The sequence below is a fragment of the Oncorhynchus clarkii genome, chromosome 2 (assembly GCF_045791955.1).
Source record: "Oncorhynchus clarkii lewisi isolate Uvic-CL-2024 chromosome 2, UVic_Ocla_1.0, whole genome shotgun sequence".
In the NCBI taxonomy this organism is placed as follows: domain Eukaryota; kingdom Metazoa; phylum Chordata; class Actinopteri; order Salmoniformes; family Salmonidae; genus Oncorhynchus; species Oncorhynchus clarkii.
Genome location: NC_092148.1, coordinates 9,688,072 through 9,695,899, shown reverse-complemented (window position 1 = coordinate 9,695,899; position 7,828 = coordinate 9,688,072). Strand labels below are relative to the sequence as shown.

At 45.6% G+C, this 7,828-nt stretch overlaps 1 pseudogene; it reads left to right on the top strand.

Moving 5' to 3' along the window:
- The first annotated feature begins 797 nt into the window (after window positions 1-797).
- Window positions 798-7,828, top strand: LOC139419085 (toll-like receptor 13; annotated as a pseudogene).

Genomic DNA, 7,828 nt, shown 5'->3' with positions numbered 1-7,828 from the left:
GCAGGGCTGTAAAATAAAGTCTGACTGATGCCCTATGTTTACATGATGGTAACTGTGTAAATCTGATGATTGACAAGCCCATATCCACTCATTAAAACATTGATTGAACGGACATTCAAGTTGAACCACGTGGGCTTACAGAGGTATCGTTGAAAACTCCACTTTGTGTGATTTAAATGTGCAGATGTAACATTTGATAAAAGCAACCTAATAAATGAAGCTTTGACCTTCTGAAGAACAGTTGTCATGTTGTTGTGTCCAAAATGTCAGCTTCATGCCGACTGATAAGTGGTGAGAGGTGAGAATGAAAAGTATTGCTGTTCTGTCCGTTACAGGTCTGGTAATTAACCTTCAGCACTTCACAGCCACAGAGAACCTCTATCTGACTATTGTAAAACCTGCATAACAACTTTTGCAGTAAAGACATTGTTTTCACGTCCCTTTTCTCAAGGCATATTTAAAGGTTGTTCTCTAGTATTCTGCACGAGACTGTAGCGGTCTAGGTGTGGACAGAAGTACAGACTTCTCCCTCCATAGAAGCACAGAGGTCTGGCACAGGAAGACCGTTTTTAAACACGGAACACTGAGGTGAGCTGTCCTACTTCACTTTGACTGTCCTGTTCTTCACTTGTATAGTCCATTTTAGTTTCCTATCAGATGGTATGTACTTGGAATTTAATGATTGTTAATTAGGTGTTTGTTATGAGGATTATGTCATTACTGTATGCCATGTAGTTCTACTAAAAAGTGTGCTGTAACATAAATGTTCTGTGTTTCATTTAGGTATAACACCAAGAATGACGTTTGTGTTTTGGGTGTGGAGGCCCGGTGTGAGTGTATGTGAGAGTGTGTGTGTGACGGAGCAGAGGGGGTGATCAGGCGTCACTGTGACTGCTATGAGGAGGATATGTATGTACAGAAAGACATTGGAGGGTTCATACAGTGTTCCCTTAAGCCTGGCCTGGGACCCTATGCTGAGTGCACAGAGATCACTGACCTCAGGTAGGTTACATACAACCAGGACAATAGAACAGAGATCACTGACCTCAGGTAGGTTACATACAACCAGGACAATAGAACAGAGATCATATATATACACACACACACACACATATATATATATATATATATATATATATATATATATATATATATATATATTACACATACATACATGGGCTTTTTCAAAACAGGGCTCCCCCTGTCTGTTTGCCCACAGAGCATATCTGACTACAAACTATTTTGAAACTACAAAAAATATTTTGTATGAGGATGTAATATTGTATAGTGCTGATCTGTTCTATTGTCCTGGTTGTATGTAACCTACCTGAGGTCAGTGCTGATCTGTTCTATTGTCCTGGTTGTCTGTAACCTACCTGAGGTCAGTGCTGATCTGTTCTATTGTCCTGGTTGTATGTAACCTACCTGAGGTCAGTGCTGATCTGTTCTATTGTCCTGGTTGTCTGTAACCTACCTGAGGTCAGTGCTGATCTGTTCTATTGTCCTGGTTGTATGTAACCTACCTGAGGTCAGTGCTGATCTGTTCTATTGTCCTGGTTGTCTGTAACCTACCTGAGGTCAGTGCTGATCTGTTCTATTGTCCTGGTTGTCTGTAACCTACCTGAGGTCAGTGCTGATCTGTTCTATTGTCCTGGTTGTCTGTAACCTACCTGAGGTCAGTGCTGATCTGTTCTATTGTCCTGGTTGTCTGTAACCTACCTGAGGTCAGTGCTGATCTGTTCTATTGTCCTGGTTGTCTGTAACCTACCTGAGGTCAGTGCTGATCTGTTCTATTGTCCTGGTTGTCTGTAACCTACCTGAGGTCAGTGCTGATCTGTTCTATTGTCCTGGTTGTCTGTAACCTACCTGAGGTCAGTGCTGATCTGTTCTATTGTCCTGGTTGTCTGTAACCTACCTGAGGTCAGTGCTGATCTGTTCTATTGTCCTGGTTGTCTGTAACCTACCTGAGGTCAGTGCTGATCTGTTCTATTGTCCTGGTTGTATGTAACCTACCTGAGGTCAGTGCTGATCTGTTCTATTGTCCTGGTTGTATGTAACCTACCTGAGGTCAGTGCTGATCTGTTCTATTGTCCTGGTTGTATGTAACCTACCTGAGGTCAGTGCTGATCTGTTCTATTGTCCTGGTTGTCTGTAACCTACCTGAGGTCAGTGCTGATCTGTTCTATTGTCCTGGTTGTATGTAACCTACCTGAGGTCAGTGCTGATCTGTTCTATTGTCCTGGTTGTATGTAACCTACCTGAGGTCAGTGCTGATCTGTTCTATTGTCCTGGTTGTATGTAACCTACCTGAGGTCAGTGCTGATCTGTTCTATTGTCCTGGTTGTATGTAACCTACCTGAGGTCAGTGCTGACCTGTAACCTACTTGATATATAGTGTACCAGTCAAAGTTTGGACACACCTTCTCATTCAAGTGGTTTTCTTTGTTTTTAAAATGTTCTACAGTATATAATAATAGTGAAGACATCCAAACTATGAAATAACACATGGAATCATGCAGTAACCAAAAAAGTGTTAAACAAATCCAAATATATTTAAGATTCTTCAAAGTAGCCACCGTTTGACTTGATGACAGCTTTGCACACTCTTTGCATTCTCTCAACCAGCTTCATGGGGTAGTCGCCTGGAATGCATTTCAATTAACAGGTGTGCCTTGTTAAAAGTTAATTTGCGGAATTTCTTTCCTTAATGCGTTTGAGCCAATCAATGGTGTTGTGACAAGGTAGGGATGGTATACAGAATATAGCCCATATTATAGTAAGAACAGCTCAAATAAGCAAAGAGAAACGACAGTCCATCATTACTTTAAGAGATGGTCAGTCAATCTGGAAATGTCAAGAGTTTTGAAAGTCGCAAAAACCATCCAGCGCTATGAGGAAACTGACTCTCATGAGGACCGCCACAGGTAAGGAAGACCCAGAGTTACCTCTGCTGCGGAGGATAAGTTCATTAGAGTTACCAGCCTCAGAAATGAAAGCCCAAATAAATGCTTCACAGAGTTCAAGTAGCAGACTCATCTCAACCTCAACTGTTCAGAGGACTGTGTGAATCAGGCTTGCTGCAAAGAAACCACTACTGAAGGACACCAATGATAAGAAGCGACTTGCTTGGGCCTAGAAACACGAGCATTGGACATTCGCCCGGCGGAAATCTGTCCTTTGGTCTGATGAGTCTAAATTTGAGATTTTTGGTTCCAACCGCAGTGTCTTTGTGAGATGCAGAGTAGGTGAACGGATCATCTCCACATGTGTGGTTCCCACCGTGAAGCATGGAGGAGGAGGTGTGGGGGTGCTTTGATGGTGACACTGTCAGTGATTTATTTAGAATTCAAGGCACACTTAACCAGCATGGCTACCACAGCATTCTGCAGCAATACACCATCCCAACTGGTTTGCGCTTAGTGGTACTATCATTTGTTTTTCAACAGGACAATGACCCAACACACCTCCAGGCTGTGTAAGGGCTATTTGACCAATAAGGAGAGTGCTGACTTAAATGACCTGGCCTCCACAATCACCTGACCTCAAACCAATTGAGATTGTTTGGGATGAGTTGGACCGCAGAGTGAAGAAAAAGCAGCCAACAAGTGTTCAGCATATGTGGGAACTCCTTCAATACTGTCGGAAAAGCATTCCAGGTGAAGCTGGTTGAGAGAATGCCAAGCGTGTGCAAATCTGTCATCAAGGCAACGGATGGCTACTTTGAAGAATCTCAAATATAAAATATATTTTGATTTGTTTAACACTTTTTTGGTTACGACATGATTCCATATGTGTTATTTCATAGTTTTGATGTCTTCACTATTATTCTACAATTGTAACTCTGTCTGTTTCCAACTCACACTCTCAAACACGAAGATCCCCTGAACACAGCTCACGTTCCAGCCCACTTTCCAGCTCACACTCTCAAACACATAGATCCCCTGATCGCAGCTCACTCTCCAGATCCCAATCACCTGAATTCTAGTCACCTGTTCACACACCTGTATGTCATTTACACACACTATTTAGTTCAGTTCTTTGCACCCCATCACTGTGAGGTATTGTTTGTTTTGATAGACTTTTCTATTCGGAGTGCTGGTGTTTTCCGTATTAGTCCTCCTGTGTACCATAGTTTTGGCCATCCTCACTAACGACGCCTTTTAGCTTATTCCCTGCTTGTACTGTACGTCTGATCTCCTGCACTACGTCATTAGCCTTCTCCATGCCTGTACTGTTGCCTTTTTGGACCCCCTGTGTATGACCTTCTGCCTGCCCCTGGACCCAGCTACCTGCCTCCTCCTGTGGTCCTTTACAAATGAACACCTGCTGCACCCTGCGCTTGAAACCAGCTCTCTGTCTCCCATCGTATTCATTACAACAATGAAGAAAATAGTAAAAATAAAGAAAAACCCTTGAATGAGTAGGTGTGTTCAAACTTTAGACTGGTACTGTGTGTGTGTATGTATATATATATATATATATATATATATATATATATAAGATTAGTGATTGATTCTTTATTTATCTTTCTTTATCTCAGGTCTGGGCTGGAGGAGGTGTTTCCTGATGTGCGTTCTCTTTGTATCCTTCACTCCTCCTCCAAGCCTGCAGACTCCTTCTCTCACATTCCCCTCCTGGAGCACCTCTTTGGATGGCTCACACCTGGCAAAGGTACACACGTGTGTGTGTGTGCGCACACGTGTATAGCTGTTATGCATTGATTCAGACCATATTTTTAATCCTAGATGTGTGTGTATCCCCTTTTTTCACAGGTGACCTCAGGGGGCTTCGCTGGTCTGCCCAAACTAAGGTTCCTCCATATCCTCGTCTCCTCCTCCTGGGGGGGAGTGAACGTCACTCTGGAGCCAGGGGTGTTCCCGGGCCTGTCTAGCCTGGAAGAGCTCACCCTGGCTGGGATGAGTCTGGCCCTGGCCCCCCCCTGCTCTGTTGGATCCCCTGGTACGGGTGAGGAGCCTGAGGGTGGACCGGGCTGGAGTGAGAGACCTGGGGGAACTGTTCTGTCTCCTCTCCCCTGGGATGGAGAAACTAGAGACCCTGGAGCTGCCTGGCAGCATGGTAAGCTCCATCCAGAACCGAGGCTGCTTTGGATCCAATCCGTGGCCCACAGTGCTCCTGTCCAGGATCCTGGATTTGAGTGGAACCCCGGTGGGGAGGGTAGAGCCGAAGTCTTTGTCTGTGTTCCAGAACCTGTCCAGTCTGTCCCTGTCTATGGTGGATGTCTGGGTGGGCCAGCTGTGGGGGTCTGGCATGGGGAGGGTTAACAAGCTCTACCTGTCCAGTTACACCTTGAGACAGTTCACCCCCAGCCTGTCTGACCTGTGTACTCTGGTAGTAAAACATGGAGTGGAGTCCTTGGATCTGCGCCTAGCCCTGATCACAGCCTTCACTGCAGAGGTCATGAAGAGGTGAGTCGCTTTAGAATGGTCTAGTTCCCTCAAACTCAACTCTGGACCTCAAAGCCAGTACCACTGCATGTTATTACTTGTTCCCCTCTAATCAGGGACTGATTTAGAACTGGCACCAGGTGTGTGTAATTAATGATCGGGTAGAACAGAAGGCAGCAGGCTCCGGACCTCATGGGGTTGGAGTTGGGTACCCCGGGTCTAGTCTATGGTTTTCTGGGGGCCTGGTTTCTGATCAGACTCAAAGGAGTTGGATAAAGCATAAACAGGCTGGTAACCAAGCAGTTGTAATATGCAATAATATATGCCATTTAGCAGACAATTTTGTCCACATCACCAACAAACTAATATGGTCCAAGCACACCAAGACAGCTGTGAAGAGGGCACGACAAAACCTATTCCCCCTCAGGAGAGGGTCCTCAGATCCTCAAAAGGTTCTACAGCTGCACCATTGACAAAATCCAGACTTGTTGCATCACTGCCTGGTATGGCAACTGCTCGGCCTCCAACCGCAAGGCATTACAGAGGGTAGTGCGTACGGCCCAGTACCTCACTGGGGATAAGCTTCCTGCCATCCAGGAACTCTATACCATAGGAATGCCCTAAACATTGTGAACGACTCCATCCACCTTAGTCATAGACTGTTCTCTCTGCTACCGCACGGCAAGCGGTACCGGAGTGCCAAGTCTAGGTCCAAGAGGCTTCTAAACAGCTTCTCCCAAGCCATAAGACTCCTGAGCATCTAATCAAATTGCTACCCAGACAATATGCATTGCGCCCCCCCCCCCCCCCCCCCCCCCCACTCCCCTGCCCTCACAACGCTGGTCCCCTCTGTTGTTATAATCTATGCATACTCACTTTAATAACTCTACCTACATGTACATGTTACCTCGACTAACCGGTGCCCCCGCACATTGACTCTGTACCAGTACCTCCCTGTATATAGTCTCGCTACTGTTATTTTACTGCAGTCTTTACTGCACCTCACCTCTCTCATTCTCCATAACAACCACCTCACTGAGATCACCACTGATCAGGTCAGTCTGTGTCACTTCTGTTTGTCTATAACTCAACTAACTGAGAAACAGTTGTCAGCAAAGTTATTGTATTTGACTTGAGATATTTGTATGATGCTATATAAAATCAGTATGGCGATGAGTATGATGTTTGTCATACAGTAATCTTCAACCATGGTCCTGGCGAAAGTAAAGGTGTGCAGGCTATTGCTCCATCCTCCAGTACTAACACACTTCCCACTGGACAAAAACTAATTGAATCAATGTTCTTTCCACATCATTTCAAGCAACAACAAATCTGTCGGCGCTAGGATACAGCTTCCTCCGCTGGCCCTGTGTCGTTCTATTCTTTCATCTGAGAGGATGGGTGGAGCGACGTGTGGGGAGGAGGAAGAGGAGGATGGGGGAACAGTGGGAGAAGCTGATAGAGGTGAGGTATGATGAGTTTGTGTCGCTCAGCAGTCGTGACATGGCGTGGGTACTGGGAGAGATGGCCCCAATGCTAGAGGAGGAGGGGGAGCTATGACTGTGTCTGCACCACCGAGACTTTGAGGTTTGTGTGTGTGCGCGGGCGAGTGCGTGCTTCGACATGCAAGTGTGTGTGTGAGAATGGAGAATATGTGCTATAATAGTACAAATACATTAGATTAGATTGATAAACAGCACCCAGCCTGTTGTGTCCTGTCCCAGGTAGGGAAGGGCATCGTGGATAACATCGCTGAGAACATCTACTGCAGCAGGAGGACGGTGTGTGTGTTGACCAGACGCTACCTGAGGAGTGACTGGTGTGGCCTGGAGATGAGAGTGGCCACACACCACCTGTTGTCTGAGCGCAGCCACAGACTCATCCTCATCTTCCTAGAACACATCTCCCCCTTCGAGCTGTCCGCCTTCCACAGGTAACACACCAACTCATCTCTTGAATGGATTGAACTTAGAATGGAATACATTGTATATGAAAAGTAGTGATATGAACAGTAGTGATATGAACAGTAGTGATATGAACAGTAGTGATATGATGTACTGGGTGTTTGTGTTGCAGGCTTGCTAAGCTGGCCAGAACCCGGACCTACCTGGACTGGCCCCAGGATGAGGACGAGAGGGTAACGTTCTGGGAGCATTTACGACGAAACATTGCAGAGAGCGACACAGAGGAACTGGTGAGAGAAGGGGTCAGATCAGACATTGCACCATTTGTCCTGCTGCTCTCATGAAAGTCATCTACCTGAAGTGTAACTACTCCACTGTAATGAGTAACTTTGTAACTCAGTTACACAGAAGGTCAACCTGACCCTAGCACTGTTACAGTATATAACATACTGTATGTGTTTTCAAATGTCCTTTCATTCTACGTTCATTTTGCAGCATGATCCTCCGGAAGCATCCTGA